At 47.3% G+C, this 27,404-nt stretch overlaps 1 protein-coding gene across 2 annotated transcripts in view; it reads right to left on the reverse strand.

Annotated features, from left to right (window-relative positions):
• RFTN1 (raftlin, lipid raft linker 1) overlaps window positions 1–27,404 on the reverse strand; it is a 212,104-nt gene that overhangs the window by 64,101 nt on the left and 120,599 nt on the right. The gene's annotated exons all lie outside the window — the stretch shown is intronic.

Here is a 27,404-nt window from a genome sequence, read left to right on the forward strand (position 1 = left end):
GGAACAGACAGCATGGGACTTGTTTTCTTAAACTGTAAAAAAAATAAAGCATTTGACTGTGAAGGGCTGGGATGGCCTCTCTGTGAAACACTATGTTAGTCCCAATTAGTAATTTTTTTTTTTTCTAAGAAGCTGAAAAAAGGTTCTATAAAGGATGAGCTGGAACAAAAAGAGGCTGAAAGAGGAAGCTCATTTTGGTAAGAGTTTATTTTTTTGTGTGATTTTTTTTTCCTGATGAATCACCTACTTCCTGCTAATCAGGCTACTGTATAACTCAATACATTTATATAACCACATACTAACTACCAAATGACATTTTATGACCCAAAGAGCTTCCTCTCTGAAACAACTGCTCTGGCAGAGAAGGGCAAAGGTGGCAGGAATCACCCGCGTGCAAAAGCTGATGGCACTCCCCGAGAGAGGGGACCTCTGAGGACAGCAGCCCATGGGGAAGCAAGGATGCCCAAAGGCCATGCCCAGGCCGTGGGCACTGCACAGGCAGACCCACGGCTCTCCACCCCCCATCCAGTCCAGGTAACAGGTGGCACCTTCTCACCTCTTGAGCCTCAAGACGGGGGACACATGGCTGCAAGAGTTTTGGGCCACGTGAACCCTCCCCTCCCTAAAAAAGCAACCCCGTCCCCCCCACAGGCAACTGAATGTAACTGTCATAAGTGAAAGACAAACAGAAAGTCAAAGCTAAACAAAAGCAGAGCCGGCCAAAATTTGAAGACAGGCTCTAGGGGACTTGTTGGGCAAGGGTGCTCAAGTCTCTTTACAAATGCAGCAGGAGGGGGAGACTTCGGAGCCCTGGGAGGCTCAGTCACCAACCCCCGAGTGGATGACCTCCGAAAGCCGGCAGGCGTCAGCAGCAACCCGCTCCTGTCTTTTGAGAAGGAGTAAGAAACACCAGCACGAGCACCTCTCCAAAGGAGAAGCAAGCCTCAGCCGCCCTCTGCGGATGACCCACCCGAACTTAAGGCAGAAGGTCGTTTTAGTTCAGCCCTGGCTGTTCTGGAACATGATCTGGAGCAGTGATACAAAAGTACAGCCCAGTTCAGTTCAGTTCAGTCGCTTAGTCGTGTCCAACTCTTTGCGACCCCATGGACTGCAGCACGCCAGGCCTCCCTGTCCATCACCAACTCCCGGAGTTTACTCAAACTCATGTCCATTGAGTCGGTGATGCCATCCAACCGTCTCATCCTCTGTTGTCCCCTTCTCCTCCCACCTTCGGTCTTTCCCAGCATCACGGTCTTTTCAAATGAGTCAGTTCTTCGCACCAGGTGGCCAAAGGATTGGAGTTTCAGCTTCAGCATCAGTCCTTCCAAAGTCTAGCCTGTGCTAGATATAATGATTACCAAGGATCTACTATGTGTCAAACCCTGCACCATGCATTTTATATCAACGGTTTGGCTTAATCCTCCAACGACCCTACATGGTATCACGACCTTCATTTCAGATGAGGATACTGAAGCCCAGAGACATTAAAGTCATAAGGCGAGCTGTGGGCAGTCAGGTTTGGCTCAGGTCCAAGCTCATTCTCTTAAGTACAAGGCCAAGTGGACACATGTCAAAGCATCAAGTTCTCGGATATGCACGTGTCCACACAAGTGCCCACGGCTGGCGCAATTCACACTTCAAACGTTTTTTAAAAAAAAACCTGGAAGTCATCATTTCCATTCTGAAAATTCATTTTTTACCCTTTAATCTGTGATATCTACCTATTTTTAGAAACTGTGTTAGAAAGCTTCTAAAAGAAGACACAGGCCATAAACTTTTTAAAAAGAGAACAATGAGGAGGTAATTGTACCAAACAGCCTGAGGTTGAGGGAGGCTAAGCGCCGAGGTTCCTGGCAGCACAGGCAAAAGAGAAACGCAATGGATTAACTCATGGTCAATAAGAGAGAAGCATAATTTGCTAGTGATTTGTCTAACATATAGTAGGTGATCAATAAGGATCTGTTGAATGAATGAGTGAATGAACACATTAAATACTGAGTGGATCTGTGTCTCTTCTTCCAGAACGACTCCTGGAAGGTAGGGATGGAGACTGATTGATTTTTCAGCTCTAGAATCCAACAAACTAACAAACATTTATTAAGTTCCTACAGTGGCTCAAAACAGCATCACACTTAGGTGCTGGGGCTATAAAATAGGAGTCTTAACTGTCAAAAGATTCAGCTGATTATGGTAAAAATATTTTAAAAATAATTATACTACTGTAGCACAATAATGTCTATGTTATGATGATAAAAAATAAAGATTCTAAACTTTTAAAACACAGCATTATGATAGCTTTATGTGTAATTTTTCAAAATTTATCTAACAAGCATACATATTACCTTTACAACTGAAAATAAGTACACATTTCAGAAAATTTTCATAGAGAAGCTAAGTGCAGTAATGGATATAAAGGTGTAGAAACTGATTATTTCTGCCTGAATGGGACACGGAGACCTTTCTCACAGTAGGTCAGGGCTATTACAAATGAAATAGGGTAACACAGCTGGAGGAGGCGAAGGCCACGGCAGAGCTGGAGTGTGTGAGCCGCCCCTACAACACTCAGATTCAAATTTTTCCCCAAATATCATGCTAAACAAAACCTATTTGGGGACTCAACCTGCCGGAGGCTTTGAAGGATGAATAGGAGTTCACCAGATAGATGAAAGAAAGGGATAGGGCAGTGAAGGTAAGATGGATCATCATGGTCAAAGGCCTGATGGTGTGCAACAGTCTGGGTATTGAAGAAATTTCTAGAAATATTTCTGGAACATGACATGAGAAGCCAGGAGCGCCCAGAAATGAGGCTGGACCAGAAATCACAAGGGCCATAGCATGGATATCACCAAATAACAAGACAACAAAGGCTCAGACTTCACTCAGCAGCAACAGGTCTCTAACTTACCCAACATAGCAACTCTGGAGAGCAGATGGTGCCCAGGGGGTGGGGGTGGGGGTGGGGTGGGTAGTGTCCAAGGGCAAAGCACAGATTTCTTTGAATGTTCATCTTTTATCTTAGACATTAATGAAAGTGCTGTATCCTATACCTATTGTTTAATAATCAAAACTCTTAAAAAGATGCTCAGGGTAAATGGTAAAGACACTCCCTCTCCCCATGGCAAACCTTCCAGGGAACATATATTTCAAGAATATGCAACATCCTTGTGCACACATCTTTGCAGTTCTGTTTACCTCCTTGGGGTGGATTCCTGAAAGTGGAATGGACGGGCCAAGGGATATCAGCTCTTCAAAGGCTGGGTGCAGGCTGCCAAATTGTTTCCCAGGAAGGGTGAGCAGTCTTTTTTAACCAGAAAACCCACATTTAGATTTTATAAAGATCAATATTTGGCCAGACCCTAGGGGCTGTGACACCTTTGATTGCTCTAGAGGTGTCAAACCAAACTCTATTTGTTACTCATTCACTCATTCCTTCATTTATAACCTTCGTTAAGCAAGTCTCACAAACCTCAGAAAGGCAGGCATGAGACAGTGTTCATCAGGGTTCACTTCTGACCACCAGCTCTCCTCACCCCCATGGGAACCTCCTCAGATTTAGGAGATACTCACTCAGATTTAGCCACTAGTCATGTGTTCATTACTCCCAAGTTTGGACTACCCAGCCCTGCCTTTCCTCTGGGGCTCAGACCTCCATGGCCAATGATCACAGCTGATGGGTCCACCATGGGTCTCAAACTGGGGTCAAGGTGCCTCTTCTTCGGTTCCTTCCTTTCTGTAACCTGTGTATCCACTCACCATGTCCTGCCAGACCATCCTGCGATGTTTCTGGAGTCCCACGCCCGTCCTCCAGACATCCAGGTCACTTTACTTTCAGGGACTTGCCAGATGCTACTGGACACCACCATGACATCAAGCTATGGCAGGTCTTCAAGAGCATGGAATCGAATCCATACAGAAGATCAAACCCTGAATATTCAAGCCACCTTGGGGAAGGAGTTCCCCACAGACTGTCACACACAAGCCCAAGTAATTTCTCTAACAACTGCAATTAGATCATGGCAAAGCCTGGATCCGACTCTTGAGTATCTTAATGCACATCAGTGCTCCTAAATGACAGAACTCCATCACATTATACAACCCAAACTGTCCCAAGATGCCCACTCAATACAAGATTTAACTGAAATACACCTCATCCACCTTTTCATCACATCGGCTGCATTTAAGAACAATCCCACCCCCAACACTTAAAAGAGTAACAACTGCTGGTTTAAGCACCAAAAATTAAACAAGACGGTTTTCAACTGACCCAAGACTTCGTTCAACTCTGATGAGTAAGAACAAATGGCAATAATTACATTCTCCTGACGTAAAACCAGACATAATAATGTGAAAAAAGGTTTCTTATTTCTTTGGTTTCTTTTTTCTATTGAAAAAAATTTGTTTCTATAAAAAGTCTCAATGCATCAGAAAATGATGTCATCTTTGGTTATATATTTCAAGAATCATTTTTACTAAAAGTAACAACATGATGTTGGGATAGTCCCTGAAAATCTAGGACATATTGTCTGTTATTCTACTTTCAAAATGAATGCCATGCAGCTGCTGCTGAGTGTAAATACATACTATCTTGTCTTAAACACACACTTGTTTAGAGTACATTTAGCAATGAGGGTAAAACCAGTCAGGGGGAAATGGGGTCCTGATTGGGTTTGGTAAAAAGGAAGCCATATGTAATAGAGGAAAGGCAGCAGAAAAGACTCCTGATAACAGGTCAGCAGGACTTGAGTACCCACCGGCCACATGAGATGGCACAGGCGAAGGGCCAGAGACAGTCTAGGACCGTTCAGTCTGAATCTAATGAAGACGGTATCATGGTTCACTGTATGTGTCACCCTGCAAAAAACTACAGCGACTAACTGTCAACACTAGCCCAGATACTGCTGTGAAGATACTTTTAGATGCAGTTGACATCTACAGTCCACTGGCTTTCAGTAAAGCAAGTCACCCTCTCTAATGGGGACAGGCCTCTGGCAATCAGGTGAAGGCCTTCCTTAAAAGCAAAGAGCAAGGTTTTCCAAAGAAGAAGTGTCGGAGCCATCGAGAGAAACCCCACCCGTGACAAGGTCTGGGTTCAAGGAACTGGCATGCAAAGGCGTCCGGACCTCCGGGGGTTTCTCGGGATCGCCCCTCCATCTACTCCCAGGCCTTTGTCCTTTCATCTTCTGATGCTTGGCGTTCTTCTATGTTCCCTAAAAACTATTCTGACTCTCACCTAAAATTCCTCCTTGAAAGCTTTGCATGGCAGCAGCACAGCCCCTGGGGGCACATGGGTCCCAATAAACAGGCCTATCTATCCCATAAGCAAAAGTAGATAGAGTCCATTATGAGATTGAGAAGATTCCTTAGGGTGTGATCAGGAGGGAATTATGAGACCTCAGACCCTTAGGATTACATACCAGAGCTAAGACCTTGGGGACTGAGCTTCCCAAGATAAGGTTTGTAGACAGCTTTTCACAGTTGACTAGCTGCTGCCATTGAATTGTTTAAAAGTTATGTGTAGGTATTGACTGTTCTGGAAAGTTATTTATGATGTAACCCATGATTATGCACCTGGTACAATCTTATCATTCCCCCCTCCTTAAGCCTCTTTAAAGGATTATTGGTTTTAGGGTATATAAGCACTGATGTAAAAGAATAAAGTAGTCTTGATCCTGCACTCAACCAAGACTCGCTTTCTTTTCTTCGCCGACACTGCTCATCCGAAGGGAACCCCTGGACTCCGCTGGGGCTGGACCCCGGCAAAGAAGGAATTCTGCCTCCAGACAACCTGCCCGAGTTTTCGGCCTTCAGAGTTGAGACTGAGACATCACTCTTACCCAAAACCTCTAGTCTACCACATGGCCCTGGAGGTTTGGGACTGCTCAGCTCCCACAGTCACTTGGGCCAGTAATGAAAGTCCATCTCAATCTCAGTCTCCTACTACAGACAGACAGACGGATAGATAACACTATGAGCTGTTTCTCTGGAGAAACGTCACACAGGAGAAGGGCAGATGAAGCGAATGAGGGGAAGAGAACTGCAGCAGCAGGTTGATGGATCATCTCCAAACCTAAACAGGCCGAGCGGGAAAGGAAGGGCTTCTTAAGAGGTCCCCAAAGGCAGGGAGAGAAGTGGGCCCTGAACAGGAGCAAAGAAAAGGACTCAGTCTGGTGACGATCAAAGGTCCCAGAGGACAGGCTGAGGTGCACAAGAAGGTGGACCACACTTACTCTTGCCCAGGTGAGAGAAGTCTCCCGGCCATGTTTGACGGTAAAGGAATTCAATCTTTAACTGGCAGATTTAATGTCTATACACAATTTCTAACTTTCAGATGAACTTAGTGGAATCCCTATAACTAACATGCTAACTAAGGCTGGGAATCACAAACGTACTGACTTTTTGAAAATACAAAGATGCGTCATCCAATCTGATAGTAGCCACTAGCCAAGTGTGACTATTAATATTTAAATTTAAATTACTTCAAATAAAATAAAATTAAAAGAGGGAGGTGGGAGGGGGGATCAGGATGGGGAATACGTGTAAATCTATTGCTGATTCATGTCAATGTATGACAAAACCCACTGAAAAAATAAATTAAAAAAAAAAAAAAACAAATGAAAAAAAAAAAATTCAATTCCTCAGTCACACCAGCCACATTGCAAGCGTTTGACGGCCCCAGTGGCTGGTGACTGCCCTACTGAATGCAAATATAGAATGTCTGGTGCAAATACAGAATACTTCCATCATCACAGACAGTCCTACTGGACACTGCCCATACAGAGCATAATAAACCATATAAAATAACAGGCAACAGAAGCAGGGTTTTCAACAGTGCCTGCACAGGCATATATATAACACAGGGTAAAGACCAAGACTCACACATAAAAACATCCCAAATGGACCCTAAACTGGACCACTGACCACTCTGACCCCCCTCTGTCACTCAGCGGCCACCATTCTGTGGGAGCTGACATTTTTAAAGTCTCTGGGGACCCGTGACATATACAAAGGGAACCTACAAACAGAGGCATGAACCATATGTCAAGAACAGACACAAAAAAGCCGTTCTGGTTGCACAGTTACACATGAGTCTTTACGGTGAATATTTTATCACACGCACACACACACACACACACACAGCCCTTCTCATCTTCTGTCGCCTGAGCTCTGGTACAGCTTTCCGAAAATGGAGGTTCAAAAATAACACAGGCTTTAGCTCAAGTCTGAAGCGGCCTTTAGCTCTGACGTGTTAACATGTAGCTTCAGGAACTGAAACTTTTACCAAGTGCTGCTGTGTATTCAGCTCCGTCATGAGGCCACACGGAAAGATCGCACAGCCCTTCTGGGGTTGTGGTTTTCTCCTTCAGTGACTGAGAGGTCTCAGAATGAGCCTGAGACGAGGAGTCTGAGGCTTAAAGCTCTGGACTCAGCCCTGCCACTCCCTTGGCTATGTCACTGGTCGACCCAGTTGATTTATCTGAGCTTGTTTCCTAACCTGTAAAATGGGGATAATACTAAGGATTAATTCACTCACTAATTACTTACTCAGTATCTTACTGAGTAAGATATTACTTATTCAGTTACTTACTATGTGTTGAGCACGAGGTCCTGGGGAAGCAAACAGGCACGATCCTTGACTTCCTGGATTCAATAATTTTTGGTCTCAGTCTAGGGGCAACTCAGAGACTCTGAAGAGTCCATCTGATCCCCTTCTCAACCTGCCTGCACTTAGTCTGAAGGACCACTGCTTCCTAACTCTTAAGTCCCTGGCAGGGCTAAAGTTGGGAGAAGAGGTTTGGTTCTCCTCAGCTACTAGCAGTGATCTGGTGGGACACTTGAGAAATGATGGAATAACCTAGAAAACCGTAAACTCCCTTAAAGACAAAAGGAAGAGATAAGAGTCCAGCGCTGGGACAGAAGCAGAGAAAAGATTCATCCTCTGGTGGCACTGTTCAGGGCAAGTATTTCTGACAAAAGGAGTTTTATTGGCCTTCATTATCTTTATTAACTGGCTGGGTGCTTTCACTTACATTGTGCCTATCATTTCACTGTTCACTGAAAATGTCATTCCTGGGAAATCAGTAGACCCAAGAGGGAATATGCTGTTAAGCTCTCAACTCTCAAAAATCTTCAACTAGCTCTTTTTTAAAAAAAAGAAAAAATTATTTATTTACTTATTTGGCTGTGCTGGGTCTTAGTTGCAGCATGTGGGATATAGTTCCCTGACTGAGGATCAAACCTGGGCCCCCTGCACTGGGACTGTGGAGTCTTAGCCACTGGACCACCAGGGAAGTCTCTTTAACTAGCTCTAAATGCCCTGTGAAAACCAACCCACCAGAAGATCCCAACCTGATGTCAAAAGTCTAAATCAGAGATGGAAAGGGACCAAGGAAAGGCCTATCTCTGGGGAAGGATCTAACGGTGACCCAAGTGGCCAGCAGGGTACAGCCAGAGTAGAATCTTAGGACCAGCATGTCCACCACCGTCAGGAAAACAGTTCCAGGTTTTCTCCCTACGTCTTTTTAAAAAATTTGTTAGCATTCTTCTTCTTTCTCTGGTAGGACCAATTTTCTCCATGGGGCAGAAAACATGGCCATTCCCAACTTCTGAGTTTCTCTGCTCGTGGCTTAGCCATTGGAGATAGACTATCTAAATGTCCCGGGTCCACAGAAGTAAAAGATCTCACGGAAGGGCTCTGATTGGCTCAGCTTGGGTCAGGTGTTCATTTCAGGGCCAATCAGCTCTGGCCAGCGTTAGGGTGGCTCCTGCAGAAATCACACAGCTAGACTGGGGGAAAAGGAATCTCAGGGCAGAAAAAAATAGGCAATGTCTGTCATGTAGATACATCATCTCATGGGAAATAAAATTTGAAATTTGTTCAGTACCCACCATTACTTCATGGCAAATAGATGGGGGAAGAGTGGAAACAGTGACAGACTTTATTTTTTTGGGCTCCAAAATCACTGCAGATGGTGATTGTGGCCATGAAATTAAAAGACGCTTACTCCTTGGAAGGAAAGTTATAACCAACCTAGACAGCATATTGAAAAGCAGAGACATTACTTTGCCAACAAAGGTCCATAGTCAAGGCTATGCTTTTTCCAGTGGTCATGTATGGATGTGAGAGTTAGACTGTGAAGAAAGCTGAGCGCTGAAGAATTGATGCTTTTGAACTGTGGTGCTGGAGAAGACTCTTGAGAGTCCCTTGGACTGCAAGGAGATCCAATCAGTCCATCCTGAAGGAGATCAGTCCTGGGTGTTCATTGGAAGGACTGATGCTGAAGCTGAAACTCCAATCCTTTGTCCACCTGATGTGAAGAACTGACTCCTTGGAAAAGACCCTGATGCTGGGAAAGACTGAGGGAAGGAGGAGAAGGGTTCGACAGAGGATGAGGTGGCTGGATGGCATCACCGACTCGATGGACATGAGTTTGAGTAAACTCCGGGAGTTGGTGATGGACAGGGAGGCCTGGCGTGCTGCAGTCCATGGGGTCGCAAAGAGTCAGACACGACTGAGCGACTGAACTGACTGACTGACTGACCCACATGTATGAGTGAAGAAGAGAATATAAGGCAACTGATATTTAAACCAGACGAAACTGAGCAAGTTAAGACCATACCGATCACAATAATGTTGATACATTTTGATCAAAGTGGACCCCGGGCCAGCACTCTAGGTTATTTTGTCTGCGTGGACACAGCATTTGTCTCCTTCTCTTGGGCTATGTTCTTCTCAGCTCTGTTCTAGATTTCTTTTCTCAGCTTTATTGCAGAATAACTGAAGATTGTTTTCTAAGAGTACTTTCTGGAGTCAGTGTCCAAACCTGAGCTCTCCCCTTCCCAGAGTAGTCTACCATGGCAGGGGCATCCAGATCAGGAGGGCAGGGACTGGGGCGGACGGGGTCCCCTCTGGCAGAGCTGCACGGGCCCTGCAAAGCCCTGATCTCCCCCGACGTCTACCCATAAGCAGCATTTTGCATGCATGAGCTCAGACCAGGATCTCAGAGCAAAAGCAAAGACGTTGGCATCATCCAGGCAGGAACACTGAGGGACCTCCAAGTCACAGGACCTCAGGAGGGTCTGCATCTCTTGCCTCGGCTACAAGACCCCCAACTCAGGCTTCCACAGGCATGGGCATGCGCACAAAGACAATGGAGCCATCAAATCCCCAAAATCTCACGTTAGCAAGCATTTAAATAGACTTTCATCAGAGTCGCATGGGAAAGTCAAAGGATATGCACCAGACTTTGCCGCTTGCCAGTTGTGTGGCTGCCAGAGTCCACGGCTGGTAAAATGACCTGACCCGCAGGTGGAATGTGTGCACACAGGCATGGTCTGGGGGACGGAATCCAAGAAGGAACAAGGCCAGCAAAGTGAAGAGGTAAGAAAGGGCGCTCAGTGAGGCGGGGCAGGACAAACATCCTGCACCAAAAAGCCGTCATCACAGTAGCTTCCGTTTACGGAGCGCTCACCCTGCGCCCAAAGCTGTTGCAAGGGCTTTACGTGGATTACCTCCTTTCATCCTTAGGTAACGATGACGCGTACACACAGCCATGTGTAAAGCAGACGGCTAGTGGGAGGTGAGCACAGGGACTCAGCTCAGTACTCTGCGACCGCCTAGAGGGGTGGGAAGGGGGTGGAGTGGGAAGGTCCCAGAGGGAGTGGAAATGTGCGTGTGTGTGTGTGGTGCGTGCTGTCACTTCAGTCGTGTCCGACTCTGCAATCCTATGCACTGTACCCATCAGGCTCCTCTGTCCATGGGATTCTCCAGGCAAGAATACTGGAGAGGGTTGCCATGCCGTCCTCCATCTTCCTGACCCAGGGATCGAACCTGAGTCTCCTGCATTACAGGTGGATTCTTTACCACTGAGTCCCCAGGGAAGCCCTATATATACTAACACAACATTGTAAAGCAATTGTACTCCAATAAAATTTTTTAAAAAACAGATTTAAAAAAATATATTCTCATGTTGCAGATTAGGAAACAGACACAGACAGGCTGCCCAGCTTGCCGAAGGGCACACAGCTAGAAAATCGCAGGGAGGATTCAAACCTAGTCAACCTGGCTTCAGGCTCCATATTCCCACCTCTTACACTGCTCAGCATGTGTCTGCAACAGGACGCCCTACCCTTTAAGCCATATTGTGAAAATCAGGGCAAGATCTTCAAGAGTACTGAGTCTCTAGAGTCTGGGTTTTTACCCTGTAGGCAATGAGATGCCATCACCATTTCTGGCCCAGGGACGTAATCAGGCCTTTCCCAAGGAGGACCGATGTTTCCGCAGGATGTGGTACGGATGGGGAGGGGGCTGGGGGGGAGAGGCAGAGAGAGGAATGGGGCCCAGAAGTCACTGCAGAGCTCGTGGGAGAGGTCAGAAGAGGCTACACTTGCCGTGGGAAAGGACGGACAGGGAGATGGAGACCCAGAGCAGAGACGGCAGTACTGACTACGAGGTGACATACCACGAGATGCGATGGGATGCGATGTGTCAAATCATCGGTGACCTACTGTCCAAACTTTTGAACAGTCTGACACTTTTGAAAGCAAAAGGTATGCTGTGACAAGAGGCATGAGCCAGAACTGTCCAAGCAAACCCAGACAGACACAGGGTCACCTGTGTCTCAGTAATTCTCATCAAGGTTAAAAACAAACAAACAAAAAAATGCCTCCAAGCTGGGCATTCCACTGGGCCTTCTTTCCCCAGGCACTGCCCAAGATAAGATAGTGCATTTCCAGAAAAGCAAAGAAAGAACCAGCTGGAATCTAGAATCCTGGATCGGCTGACACTGACAACCCCAACTTTATTCCTTGGTAACAGCAGTGGCCCTGGAATTATTAGCTTGGGACAAAGAACCTCAAGGGCTTATCAACCCTCCTGGGAATGTTCTGGACAACCAGTTTGAGAGTCTTCATGGAACTCAAATCTCAGCAACACAGCTAAGCGAGTGAGGCAAAAGAACCTGAGTCTAAAGACGTTTAACCAGGAGCAGATGTTTTCCTTCACAGTACGCTGCTGTTTTAACATCAAGAATTCGTGACTTTTCCCCATCATTCCCTGATTTACACAGGCTTCCAAAGCATTCATGAAGGGCCCTTGAACAAAATATTGAGATGGTATGGTGGGACCGATGCTGTCCCAGGTTTAACCCTTGGTTAAAAACCCTTTTCGGTCACCATGACTCCAGACCAACAAAAATATAAGTCAGTCTGAATGGCATTTGAAACTCCCATGGTTAACAGAACAGTGAAACTAAGTACTTGGGGATGGTTTTCATTACAATGCTAAAGAAATGAATGTTTTGTTGTTCTTTTCGTAAATACCCTGAAGAACCCTGGGATGGCTTTTCTAGAAGATGAAAATGATCTGAGAGTTTCAGATCTCATGAAGATATGTGATCTCTTTGAGTAACAAATAGGGTTTTTTTTTTTTTAAGGGGCTGATTTTCCATTTACAACTGTTGAGGATTACACTTAAAGATGATTTCCAACACCCAATAACCTTCATATTAAATACTCAACTCCTTAAAAAAAAAATAAATAAATAAATAAATAAATAAATAAATACTCAACTCCTTATTTCCACTTCCTGCCTTCATATTTTTTAATTCTATGAGCCCTAAATGATCTCAAAGTTCTCTCCTAGTAGAATGAACTGTAAATGAACACAGATGTCTGAATTCACATCTGTGGCAGGCTATATGTTCCAAACATCTCTCTCACCCCCCCATGACCTGCTAGAACCTTGTCACTCCCCCGTCAAGAGGCAGAGTCTATCTCCATCTCCTTGGACCAGTATCGCTCTCCACCAGTGAGTAAAGTTAAAAGGATGCTATGTGACTTTTGAGGCCTGGTCATAAAATTTCCAAGAACTTCCACCTTGTTTTTTGGGAAGAACTCAGCCATATGTTTTGAGGAAACCCAAGTCGTCTATGGAGAGGCCTGTAGCCTAGCAACTACTTGCCAGTGGTGTGAGTGCACCATCTTGAAAGTGGATTCCCCAGCCACTGACCAGTAGGTACCAGGCAGAGCAGAGATTAGCAGCCTTGCCAAGTCCTGTCCAAGGTGCACATCTGTGAGCAAAGCGAATGAATGTGGCTGTAAGCCACTAGGTTTTGAGGTGGTGGTTACACAGCAATAGACATCCTCTTAAAATACAGTAATCCTCACTAATTCATACCCATGGGAGGACAGCAGACTGCAGTAATTTCTTAAAGTAAAATCCACAGTCCTTTATAAAGCAGGCAGTTAGGAGCATTTGCAAACATGCAGAAACGTAAACAAGGATAACACAAAGTCTTCCAAGGCGTGGGCCTCCAGGGATCCGCTTTAATAAAGAGGTAAGAGCCGTTTGTAATTAGCCTCTCTGTTTGTGATGATCCATCTGAACGGCTGGCACAAGCAGGTCGGGGGTTGGGGGCAGGCGGGGGGGTGGGGTGGCAAGCGTGGCCCCTGCAGCGCGCCTTACATTATTAACTGGCTGAGCAAAACTGCAGGCATAGGGAGGCCTGGTTCTTGTTTATTACAAGATACAAACACGCAGCCCATGAATTAGTGATGATGTTTCACTACTTAGGAACCACACAGAACGCTGCCCACATTCCCAGGCCCCATCAGACTCGGAAAAAGTCACAGGGAAACCCTGTTCTTGAGGCTTTGGAAAAAAATCCATCTGTATTCTTAAGGCATCCTAAAGAGACTCGTTCCTTGCCCTCTGGGGAGTGTCTCAGAAGTTGGAGTGGCAACTGCATCTCGCATTTAAAGCGCGAAGTCTTTGAAATGAAGTTTATATGCCAACTGAACAATGAAAAGTTCCATCAAAAGCTAACTTTACTTTTTACCAGCAATATATTTAAACACTTGCTTTTAATGCTTTTCCATCTCTTCAGGTATATTTCTTTTGACATCTACTCCTTGTATCCACCACACCCCAATCTTTTTCTCTTGGAAAGAGTTTTCTTCATAAAACTTGTTTTACATCCTTCAATTCAGTAACATCCTTATCACCCCACCAGTAACATGCTTACTATCCCCATCCATAACATGTACACTGCCACCAATAATGCCCCTACTTAAAGGAAAAGTGTTACGTGTGTACATGGAACATAATCCAACCATTAAAAAGAACAAACCTGCCATTTGCAGCAACCTGGATGAACCTGGAGGGCATCATGCTAAGTGAAATAAGCCAGACAAAGAAAAGCAAATATCCCTGACATGTGGAATCTGAAAAAGTCAGACTCACAGAAACACAGAGTAGAATGCTGGTCACATGGGACTGGGGAGGCGGGGGAGGGGAAACGTTTGTCTCCGTTACATAGAGAAGAAAAACAAGAATCTGAGAAAATACTGTGTGCCACCAACATGTCCCTGATTCATTCAGCAACAGGTTTGCTTTACTGGAGTCGGGAGAAAATTCTGGAACCAGACTTTTAAGTTCCAGATTTCTCCTGGAGGCAGCTCATCAGGTTCAGGAATTGGGTACTTAGCATGCAAAGTGCCTCTTCCTCCCCAAGCCAGCCTCAGCACCGCTGACGGGTCCTAAGGGGACCCAGCTCTCTGAGGGGGAATTTTCCCAAAGACAGAGGAGGAGAAAAACGTACATGGGCTATAAACCTGTCACGCCGGCTCTCGAAGCCCTCCGAAAAGATTCCACACAATCTCAAGCAATAAAACTGAAACCTTCCAGCTGGGGGGAAAGAAATCGCCTGCCGGGATAAAGTCCCAGCCCTCAGATGAGATGTCCCACCCTCCACGTGCCTCGAGGTTTGTCCAAATTCCCACACTTGTGATCCGTGCTGGATTGCACACAAATCCGGCAGACAGGAGGTTGCGCTGTGCAAGGCGGCTCGGCACCTCCCAGCAACCCAGATGGGGAAGTTCAGCCCGCCGGCGACCACGTGTGTCACTGACACTGCATGATCAGCGCTCACACCAGGGCCCCTCCCAGAAAACAGACTTTGCATGCCACGCGTGTCACTTTAGAGACTTCTGTGGCAAGAACAGCCAATTCCGTATTTGTAAACAGGCCCGGCGGGAAGAAGGCCGGCAAGTCGGTGACACTGTAACCCTCCCAAGTCACTCTGAGGGAGGGCTGGCTCAACACACTTCAAGCACCCCCAAAGCGAGGGATAGGAAGCCGAAAACACGCGCACGTTCATTTCCTCGGCATCCTGCCTCACGTCCGAAACCGCCTGCTCGAGCTCCTGCTTCGTCGCTCAGTCGTGTCCGACTCTTTGCGACTCAAGGACTGTAGCCCGCCAGGCTCCTCTGTCCATGGGAGTGTCCAGGCAAGAGTACTGGAGTGGGTTGCCATGACCTCCTCCAGGGGATCTTCCCAATCCCGGGATCGAACCTGCGTCTCCTGTGTTGCAGGCAGATTATTTATGACTAAGCCACCAAGAAAGCCCCGGAAAGCATCTCTCTATATACAATTCTAACACCTTTCAAAGCCTCGGGAATCCAAGGCTTTCACTCTGTCATTCCATAAATATCCGTTGAGCATCTATTCTATGACCCATACTCTTCATGGCATGGAAAAAAGAGAGACAGGAAGTAATACAATAATTCAGTAAAAATGGCAAAGTATCTTAGGAGGTGAAAGAGATACCAGAGAAATAGAGTAGAATGAAGGGAATCCCTCCGGTGGGGAGGGAGGCGCTATGGTCCTCTTCTAACAGATGCACACTCGAAAGTGAGAGTGAAAGTCACTCAGTCGTGTCTTATTCTTTGCGACCCCATGGACTACGCAGTCCATGGAATTCTCCAGGCCAGGAGTGAGCAGCCTTTCCCTTCTCCAGGAGATCTTCCCAACCCAGGGATTGAAAGAAGGTCTCCTGCATTGCAGGTGGATTCTTTACCGGCTGAGCCACAAGGGAAGCCCAAGAATACTGGAGTGAATAGCCTATCCCTTCTCCAGCGGATCTTCCCAACCCAGGAATTGAACCAGGGTCTCCTGCATTGCAGGCGGATTCTTTACCAACTGAGCTATCAGGGATACACACTACTCTAAAGAAAATAGATATAGTATGTGAACTGAGAATTTCCAAATGTTCAAGTTGGATTTAGAAAAGGCAGAGGAACCAGAGATCAAACTGCCAATATCCGTTGGATCATTGAAAAAGCAAGAGAGTTCCAGAAAAACATCTATTTCTGCTTTATTGACTATGCGGATCACGACAAACTGTAGAGAATTCTTTAAGAGATGGGAATACCAGACCACCTGACCTGCCTCCTGAGAAATCAGTACTCAGGTCAAGAAGCAACAGTTAGAACTGGACATGGAACAACAGACTGGTTCCAACTAGGAAAAGGAGTACATCAAAGCTGTGTATTGTCACCCTGCTTATTTAACTTATATGCAGAGTACATCATGAGAAACGCTGGGCTGGAAGAAGCACAAGCTGGAATCAACATTGCTGGGAGAAATATCAATAACCTCAGATATGCAGATGACACCACCCTTATAGCAGAAAGTGAAGAGGAACTAAAGAGCCTCTTGATGAAAGTGAAAGAGGAGAGTGAAAAAGTTAGCTTAAAACTTAACATTGAAAAAACTAAGATCATGGCATCGGGTCCCATCACTTCATGGCAAATGGATGAGGACACAATGGAAACAGTGAGAGACTTTATTTTTTTGGGCTCCAGAATCACTACAGATGGTGACTGCAGCCATGAAATTAAAAGATGCCTGTTCCTTGGAAGAAAAGCTATGACCAACCTAGACAGCATACTAAAAAACAGAGACATTTCTTTGCCAACAAAGGTCCATCTACTCAAAGCTATAGTTTTTCCAGTAGTCATGTATTGACGTGAAAGTTGAACTATAAAGAAAGCTGAGTGCCGAAAAATTGATGCTTCTGAACTGTATTGCTGGAAAGACTCTTGAGAGTCCCTTGGACAGCAAAGAGACCAAAGCAGTCAATCCTAAAGGAAATCAGTCCTGAATATTCATTGGAAGGCGTGATGCTGAAGTTGAAACTCTAATACTTGGCCACCTGATGTGAAGAGCTGACTCCTTGGAAAAGACCCTGATGCTGGCAAAGATTGAGGGCAGGAGGAGAAGGGGATGACAGAGGATGAGATGGTTATGGCATCACCGACTCAATGGACATGAGTTTGGGTGGACTCCGGGAGTTGGTGATGGAGAGGGAGGCCGAGTGTGCTGCAGTCCATGGGTCACAGAGAGTCGGACACGACTGTGTGACTGAACTGAACTGACCTGAAGGATCTACTGTAGAGCACGTGAAACTCTACTCAATATCTTGCATAAGCTATAGGGAAAAGAATCTGAAAAGCACATGTGTGTGTGTAACTGAATCACTCGGCTATACACGTGAAAGTAACAAAACACTGTAAATCAACTACACTTCAATTAACAACAAATAAAATGATGGTCAGGGGGCTGAGAAGGTGAACTTGAACAGAGATTGGAAGGAAAGGAAGGAGTCAGCCAAGCAGGTATCTAGCAGGAAAAGAGGTCCATAAAAGCAACGTCCCTTTCCAAGAGTTAGACCAGATTCAATAACCACAACTCGATGGTCCAATTCACAGCGAGCCAAAAGGGAAAATACACAGTCCACAGTGAGTCACATGCTGCATCTCCTGGATGCAACTTGGGGAGTCCCTGGGTTTTACTCCCCAAGAGTCACTTCTCAGAAGAGAGGGAATTACTTATACATTCACAGACTTTTACAAAGTCTCTCACAACACAACGACTCTGTCACTTTATTTTGAACAACAAATACTGACTGGGGAGTAGCACAATAGTTCAAGCTGGTTGGGGGCATTTACTGAAGTCATCTGATGGACTTGATGAAATACGTTGAGGGACTTGAGGGAAATACGTTCAACAACAACTTTAAGTAATTCCTACAGCATTAAAAAAAAATGTGAGGAGCTGTGCTAAGCATGCTTCTTAAAGATCACTTTTCAAAGCAATGCAAAGAATTCTATACACAAGTGCAAATGAACTATTGGGACACGGACAAATCTCACAGAGTGTTGAGCAAAAGATGTGATTTATAAAGGCTACTCTTATATCAAGTCCAAAACGAAGCAAAGTAACCTTCGGTGTTAAAAGCTAGACAGAGCTACCTTTGGGGAGGAGAGGAAGGGGAGTGATGGGAGTTCCCATGGGAGGCCCCTAAGCTTTTCGCTCTCTTGACCTGCGTGCTGGTTACCCAGGTGCATACATTTAGTGTACATTCACTGAGCTGTCCACTTACCATTTATGCTTCCTCCTGTATTTGTTCTTATTTCTTATATTTGTTATTTTTAATAAAGAGACTTAAAACAGAGAAACCCAGATTAAACAGCTGCATTCCAGAGATTTCTCATTCATTTATGAGCTAGATAAGAAAAAGCAACCATCCTCATGTTAAAAGGATGGGCTCTTAGGACTTAGATTGTTCTTGAATTTGAAAAGGGCCGAATTCCACATGATTTGGTTGAAAGTAAAAATGATGAGCTTGAAACTTGTGTCAGAAGCTCCCAGAAGTCCCTCTGGCGATGACAGAGACACTGAGAGCAAAGATGCATGAAAAGTGTGTGAAAAATACTGTTTCACGAAATGTAAAGATGGGGAAAGTGGAAATGTTAGTCGCTCCGTCGTGTCCCACTCTTTGCAACCCCATGGACTGTAGCCCGCCAGGCTCCTCTGTGCACGGGATTCTCCAGGCAAGAACGTTGGACTGGGTTGCCGAGCCCTTCTCCAGGGGATCTTCCTGACCCATGGATCATATCCAAGTCTCCTGCATTGCAGGCGGATTCTTTACCATCCAAGCTATGGACCAGTTCAGAGACGACTGAGCGACTAACACTTTCGTAAGACACGGGGGTGGCGGAGTACTATTCCCAAATTTATGTATTTTTAGATAATATAAAATATGCATGAAAACTAAAATAATAATTAATATTCTAAAAGGAAATTTAATTATTTCAAATATATTCCTCAAACGTTATATAGTAATGACCCAACTTACTTTCTTTGGATCTTTCCATGAGCAAAATTTTCTTCAGTTATCTAATAAACACTTCTTCTCCTTGGGGCTGATGAGACTCATGATTGCAAATATTATGTGTCAATTTAAAAAACATGGAGAACGGAAAGCTGTTTAAATAAATGAGCCCTTCAAACGATGCTGTCCTAGATAGTACCCACCAGCCACACCTGGCCTTTGAACATGGGCAATGTGGCTGGTGTGACTAAGGAGCCGAATTCTTAATTTTATTGAATTTTAATGAACTTAAATTTAAAAACTTAAGCTATATAAACTACTTTTCTGCTAAACACAACTTTATTTTGTAGGCCATTTCACTTCACTGAAAATTTAGCATCCAAATTGAGACATGATATAAGTGTAAAATATATACCACATTCCAGTTTTATTTTGTTTCTTTAAAGAACATAAAGCGTCCCATTGGATGCTGAAAACACAGTATTACGGATATACTGAGCTAAACTAAATATATTACTAAAATTAATTTCACCTTTGTTTTTACTTTTTTAACAGGGCTACTAGAAAATTCGAAAGTGAAAGTGCTATTTGCTCAGTTGTGTCCGACTCTTTGCTATGCCACGCACTATAGCCCGCGAGGCTCCTCTGTCCATGGGATTCTCCAGGCGAGAGTACTGGAAAGTGAAAGTGAAGTCGATCAGTTGTGTCCGACTCTTTGCAACCACATGGACTGTAGCCTACCAGGCTTCTCTGTCCATGGGATTTTCCAGGCCAGAGTACCAGAATGGGTTGCCACTTCCTTCAGTGGGTAGCTAGTCCCTTCTCCAGGGGATCTTCCTGACCCAGGGATCGAACCTGCATCTCCCACACTGCTGGCAGATTCTTTACCGTCTGAGCCCACCAGGGAAGCCCAAATGATGCAGGGGGCTCAAATTATATTTCTACTGGCCAGCACAGCTAAGGAATAAAATGCCAGTTCTTAAACAAATGTGACTGAAGTCTAGCTGATTTACAATGTTGTGTTAATTTCTGCGGTACAGCAAAGTGATCCAGTTTTACATATATTCTTGTTCATATTCTGTTCCACCGTGGTTTATCACAGGATACTGAGTATAGGTCTCTGTGGTGTTCCGTAGGACCTTGTTGCTTATCCATTCTATATATAATAACTTGAAAATGCCACTTTTGATAAACACTATAGGGGAGAGATAAAAGAACGAAAATCAAAGCTGGAAAAACCAATATACTTGAAGATCTGATGCACAACTATGATAGAAGAAGTCCAGAGGGGTGGGGTGAGGGCAGGGAGAAGGCAGAAAAGGGGAGGAAAAAGTCCGAAGACCAAAGTCAGATAAGCGGGGACCAACCCAGAGGGCAGAGCAAACGCCGTCTACAATCCCACAGCTGTCAGCAGACCCCAGGACCCAGTGTGTGCTGATCAGGTGTTAGAAGGTTGCTGTGTCTGTTATTAAAGAACGAGAAGGATGACAGAGGCACCAAGCGTGTGTCTTTCTGGGGGAACAGAAGACAGAAGGGGAGTGCTTCATTGCCCAGATTCAAATCTCCCCTCCGCTGGAGGTCTGGACGGGGATTAGCAAAAAGTTCCACCAAGAGTCTAGGAGGAAAGACTTATTTTAGTAGAACAAAAGAAAATACAGTCATGTACTCCACTCTTGTGGCCTTCAGTGAACTGAAGTTCAGTTCAGTTGCTCAGTCGTGTCCGACTCTCTGCGACCCCATGAACCACAGCACGCCAGGCCTCCCTGTCCATCACCAACTCCCGGAATCCACCCAAACTCGTGTCCATTGAGTCGGTGATGCCATCCAACCATCTCATCCTCTGTCGTCCGCTTCTCCTCCTGCCCTCAATCTTTCCCAGCATCAGGGTCTTTTCCAAGGAGTCAGCTCTTCACATCAGGTGGACAAAGTATTGAAGTTTCAGCTTCAGCATCAGTCCTTCCAATGAACACCCATTACTGATTTCCTTTAGGATGGACTGGTTGGATCTCCTTGCAGTCCAAGGGACTCAAGAGTCTTCTCCAACACCACAGTTCAAAAGCACCAATTCTTCGGCGCTCAGCTTTCTTTATAGTTCAACTCTCACATCCATACATGACTACTGGAAAAGCCATAGCCTTGACTAGATAGATGGACCTTTGCTGACAAAGTAATGTCTCTGCTTTTTATGCTGTCTAGGTTGGTCATAACTTTCCTTCCAAGGAGTAAGCGTCTTTTAATGTCATGGCTGCAGTCACCATCTGCCATGATTTTGGAGTCCAGAAAAATAAAGTCTGACACTGTTTCCACTGTTTCCCCATCTATTTCCCATGAAGTGATGGGACCAGATGCCACGATCTCAGTTTTCTGAATGTTGAGCTTTAAGCCAACTTTTTCACTCTCCTCTTTCACTTTCATCAAGAGGCTCTTTAGTTCTTCTTCACTTTCTGCCATAAGGGTGGTATCATCTGCATATCTGAGGTTATTGATATTTCTCCCAGCAATCTTGATTACAGCTTGTGCTTCCTCCAGCCCAGCGTTTCTCATGATGTACTCTGCATCTAAGTTAAATAAGCAGGGTGACAATATACAGCCTTGACGTACTCCTTTTCCTAGTTGGAACCAGTCTGTTGTTCCATGTTCAGTTCTAACTGTTGCTTCCTGACCTGCATACAGGTTTCTCAAGAGGCAGGTCAGGTGGTCTGGTATGTCCATCTCTTTCAGAATTTTCTACAGTGGTCTTAGGACAGTTCTATGCAAAGGAGACAATTAGTATTAGGAGTCACTGTAAAAAGAGAGGAGACCACACCTGCCACCTGCTGACCACCTATAACCACCCATTAACCATCCATTCCATGGTCTGTAAGTGCTCCATGAGTTCCTTGTTGACTTGGAACAGTTTTGCCAGCATGCACCATGATATAAGGAGGTATTTGGGGAGAAAGAGAAGCAAGGGTAAAGTTCTTAAATGACCTTTGAGAAATACCCAATTAAGCTAAGTAAGCAGGTTAAGCTAAGTATTGCAGACCTTGTCAGAGCCTTGACTCTTCCTAAGGAGCATCAGAACCCGCAGGAGGGCTTACACCAGGCCTGTTTCCCAAACCCTCTGGACTGAAGAACCTCTTTTTCCAATGGATGTTGCAGGAGGAGCATGCATCAAGAAGTGATGGCCTAGCAGGAAGTTGCTCAGATCTTCAGTGTTTTTGGTCCCCCCCACCAGCCCAGAGGAACAGGGCCGTCTGTTGTAAGCATGGTTCAGAGGCACTGGAAGCCCACACCTGGTGGTCATCCCAACCTGTCTATCGCAGACTCCCTCTGGGACCTGTTTCGGCAGCTATGGGAGCCAGGCTTCACCTGCAGGAGCCCCCGGGCTGGCCTCCCAGCCCCCTAACACCTAACACAGGGTGTCCCACGTGCTGCTCAGCTCACCTCGGACCTGCCTTCCCTCTATCACCTGCGACTTCATCAACTTTTCTCTACCTCTCAGCTTTTACAGATGCTCAAACCACCTATTAGAAACAACCTAACAAGAATATCTTAGAGCTGGGCCCTATCTTGACCACTCTTTCTCTCCTTCCAAACTTACTCTTTTTGGCTATGTGCTTAGTCGCTCAGTCATGTCCGACTCTTTGCAACCCCATGGACTGTAGCCTTCCAGGCTCCTCTGTCCATGGACTTCTCCAGGCCAATATACTGGAGTGGGTTGCCATGCCCTCTTCCAGGGGATCTTCCCCACCCAGGGATTGAACCCAAGTCTCCCGCTTAGCAGGCAGATTCTTAACAGTCTGAGCCACAAGGGAAGCCCCCTTTTCGGTGGGGGGGGCTGTTATTTTATTTTTATGTATTTATTTTTTGGCCACACCCCTCAGGAAGTGGGATCCTTGCTCCCTGACCGGGGATCGCAGCTGCGCCCCCTGCGTTGGAAGTGAAGAGTCTTAGGCACTGGACTGCCAGGGAGGTCCTCTAAACTTACTTGTAAACCCACGGCAGAGGGGCCTCTGCCTGGTGCATCCTTCAGAACTGCTCGTGTACGATTTAGGAGTGGCCTCCAGTGGCCGGAGCCCGTGGGCCGGCCCCCGAAGTGAGTTCCAACGGGACCCCTCTCCTGCCGCTGCGGTGCCCCCGGTCCCTTCCCTTCCTGCCCCTGCTTCTTCTAAAAGCTCCTTTTCCTTCTCCTCTGGCTCCTCCCCGGAGCTCTCCCCTCTTTCCTCTGCCAAGACGAGCGAACTCGCACCGCACAACTGTCTGCTGCCAGCCTGAGTCGAGACGGGAACAGGAAACCAGAGGGAGCGTCAAGACCCTTCTCCAGCTCCTCACCGCCGCTGCATCCCACAGAGGCGTCGCGCGTCAACAGACTGGAGAAAACCGAACACAGAAAGAAAACCCGGCCCTCCACCACAGAGGATCCGAGAAATCCTGGGCCAGGATCTTCTTGTAGTTCTTTGACGGATCTACCTCCTCACATGGAGAAACCAAGAGACTTCCCAATCAGAAAATCAAAACCCTCACCCACGTCTCTAAAGTAAAGCCAACCCACCAGCCAGCCATGCCACAGGAAACCTCAGGAGATCCTGGCTCTGTCTCCTCCACGAGGTAGCTGTGCGCTGAGGTGGCAAGGTGCGGGCCCACGGGAGGGGGGCACGTGCCCCCGGATGACCCCCCGAACCGCTTCCCCCGTGACTCACCTGCCCTTGGTTGGCCAGATCCCCGTTTGCCGCCTTTTCCCGAGCTCCAGCTGCCTTCTGGAACGTTCCCATGAGGGTCCCGGGCTCCCCGGCCCCTCGGCGGCCGCACACCCATCGCCAACCTTGTTGCCTCCTGTCCCGAACGGCTCCTTGGGGCCGCGTGGCCCTCATCATCACGGAAGACCCCCCCCAAGACCTCTCCAGTCACCTAGCATCACGTCAGCCTCCACCCCTTCTACGACACAGAGTCTCGATGATACAGCTCTGCTGCCCGCTTCACATTGGTTTGATCGCATGACAAATACGCACTATGTTTTGGAGACACAATGGTGAACAGGACACCCCGTCCCCGGCCAACCTCCCTCCACGCCGAGGGTACCCTCGTGGCTCGAACCACACACCCCATCCTGCCAAGGCAGCCTTCGAAAAACGTCATGATTCCCCAGGTTTCAGAGCAGGTAGGGGAACGGTGAGGACACGGCAGCTTTTTAACATAATTTCCCTTTCACTCTGGGTCGGCATCTCGCACTAATTAAAATTAGATGCCGCGCAGCACTTGGAGAAATGAAGCCTGGAATACTCAACAATCACTCAGAAGAAACGGTGAGTCACTTAGATACCACAGGCGAAGTTTCATAGTCCCGGGGATCTGGCATACCACGCTTCATTAAAAGGAACCACTGAGATCTGAAGCGTCTGTCGACTTCTCTAGAACAAGACGGAAGTAGCACATTCGCCAAAGGACAACGCCTGCAGTTTAATCCAGGTCCCTGGTTCCCCACCCCCAGGGCCCCCCACCCCCTGGGTTCTGACCCCGAGGTGCCCCCTGCTCCCTGGTTTCCGACCTTGAGGTGTGCCCCCCAGGACCTGGCAGGGCCCGCCTCCCTTTCCCCCGTGTCGAGGTTCTAAAGGCTCCGTGGTTCAGTGAGAACCAACACCCTGTTCTGAGCATCAATCACTAGATCCTGCAGGTTCATCATAAAAGGAGTGAATCTGGGAAAGAGAGGCGGAAGCTGAGGCCTAGGGGTGAGGCCCTGACATCTGGTGGGGGTCAAGGGCAGGGGTGAGACTGTTTCCCCAAGGTAGCCAAGCATAGAACCCCAGCCTTGCCCGAGGAGACGCCCTCAAGTTGCTCCAAAGTCTATCCCCATGTACCAGACACAGGGACACCCAGCTGCCCCCAAGTCCACCCCCACTCGGGGCTCAGACGGCACCCTCTCGGGCCCCAAGGGCTCCCCAGAGGAGGCAGCAGGGCCCAGGGCTTGCAGTGCGGCCCCTGGACCAGACTGAGTCCCAGCCCACTCCTTTTTGGGGTAACTCCAAGCAAACTATGCCTTTGTTTCTTTCCCATAAGGTGGGGACAGGCCTTCAGACAGAAGAGACGGGAACTGAGAGCGTGCTGGTCACAGCCCTTCAGCACGGGGTCTGCATCTGGGGGCTTCCCTCTGCGGAGTCAAGCCTCAGGTAAAACTCAGTCAACCTACAGACACATAGGTAGACGCCAGCAGCACGGAATGCAGAGACCGTTTCCTCTTTCCCCCTTATTCCATCCCCAGGGGAGTCCCTGCTCCTGGGCCCGAGCCTCCAGGCCCTTCCTGCACCTTCAGAGCAAGGACCGCCCTCCCCACCCCACCCCACACTGGGCAGTGAGCAGGGTCCCTTCCCCATAACCAAGAGCACCACGCACAGAACAGGCTTCTTCCCCCCTGTCCATCCTACACTCTGGCCAGGCCGGTCGTGGCCCGTTTTCAGCCTTGAGCCTTCCTTCCACACCTCCGTCCACACCAGCAACAGCATTGTCCACCTGGCCGCTCCCCTCTGCAAGCGTTCCTCACTCACCACTCAGAGCCGTCGTCAATCCCAGCCCCCAGGCCCCCGGCTGGAGCCCCGAACACCCCGCACTCCCCACCACAGACGATAACCAGGCTCATCTCTGCAGTCCCAGCTTGAGACGAAGCCCCGCCCTCTCCAGCTCCATCAAGAAAGGAGACATCCCTGCCAGTGTGGCCCCTGGGATGCAAATACCATGCAACCCAAGCTAGAAACTATGCACAACAACTCTGCAACATTTCAAGTGCTTTCCAAACACCCAGGCACTTTCCCAGGAAGCCCCGAAGAATGCAAAGTCCTCTGAAGATGAAGCCGTGGGCGCCTCGTTCTACATCACCCCATCTGCTCTACAATCCTCGGGGAACTCAAGGACAGGGAGTCCCCGAAGGGTCCCGCAGACCCGCCCGCCACACAGAACAGGCCCCGGGATGACCTGGCGAGCTGAGCCCTGGTTTCAAAGGAAGGAGGCAGCGCTGACGCTCTCCCAGCTCCACAGCCCTGTCTCTCAAGCACTTGGTTCTAGGACTTGGAAAACACATTTTCTCCAAGTCTGCCCATAAATCTGCATCTTAAATGTTCTGCGGTCCATAATAAATAATTCACATAAGGGGCCGGTTGCATGGAGCACAGCGGAATACGAGAGGAAGAACACAACCCTGTAGCCCAGATTTAATTCCATCAGCCAAAGTGCCCAGAACGCCATTAGGCCACACGGAAAGGAAGAGTCATCTTTACACCTGCTCGCTTCACCCCCTGTGCAAAATCGTGGCGAGGGGGGCTGTGAATCCTGGCACCTTCAGCTCATTTCACACGACGCAGGTACAAATGGCTTTATTTGCCCTAATTGTGGAAAATAATGAGCTGTCCTTCACCTCCCTCTATCTATGTCCTCTATCCAAAGGTGCTGCTCATTTACAATGGAAAAACAATACTGAGGCATTGTTCTTAAAGAAAAAATTCGAGTCGTTCTGAGTTTAATCCTACTGTGCGGAGAAGGAGATGAGCTTCTCCTGGGTGATGGCACAGCGACAAAAATGAGTTAATTACCATCTCATCGCAAGATGGATCTACTTGTCATGAGAACAGAAGCCATTATTTCACACAAAATAATGACCCAGATAAAAAGGAACGGCTGTAGGCAGTAGCCGCCAGAGACACAGCTTCATCTTGGCCTAAGTGAATGGCAATTAACAAGTGTCTTCAGTGTGTGTGTGTGTGTGTGTGTGTGTGTGTGTGTGTGTGTGTGTGTGTGTGTGTGTGTGTGTGTGTGTGTGTGTGTGTGTGTGTGTGTGTGTGTGTGTGTGTGTGTGTGTGTGTGTGTGTGTGTGTGTGTGTACCAAGCCATTCATCAAATATTTACTGAAAACACACAAATACTTTTTTTTTTTTACTACCTTTCTTCCCAGGGAACTCCTGTGGTCTTCCTCCCGTGTGATGACAGACAAATTTCACGCCCGTGTGAAATCCTGCCATCAGATGGAACAGCTGTTGGCCCCGCAGAGAGCCCCCACGCCCGTCTCTTTGCTGCACCAGAGGCGGTGTTTTCCTGAGAAATCACGTCCAGCAACATGAAACAGGAGCAGAAGGTGGGGCCCAGTCCCATCGTCTCGTCCTGCTCCTCCTGGTTGCCATGGTCACAGGCCTAAAAACCAGAGCCGCAGCCGCTACCGACAGCAAGATGGGCCGGACCCTCCCGGGGGAGCCCCTAGCCACAGACGGGGCAGGGACAGTCGGCGAGGCCACCTCCACACCTGGCAGTCCAGGGTGGGCTGGGGGCTTCCCCTCACTGTGCTGACCACGACCCCGGACTGCGTCTCCATTGAGAGAAACAGGGGCCAGGGACTCCGGGACACAGCTGGAGACCAGTTACGGGAAACCTCATGCCTCCCAAGCGTGCACGTTGGTCCAGTCTGCCTGAACCCGGGCAGGTTTATTTGAA

The sequence above is a fragment of the Cervus canadensis genome, chromosome 7, assembly GCF_019320065.1.
Source record: "Cervus canadensis isolate Bull #8, Minnesota chromosome 7, ASM1932006v1, whole genome shotgun sequence".
NCBI classification, from domain to species: Eukaryota; Metazoa; Chordata; class Mammalia; order Artiodactyla; family Cervidae; genus Cervus; species Cervus canadensis.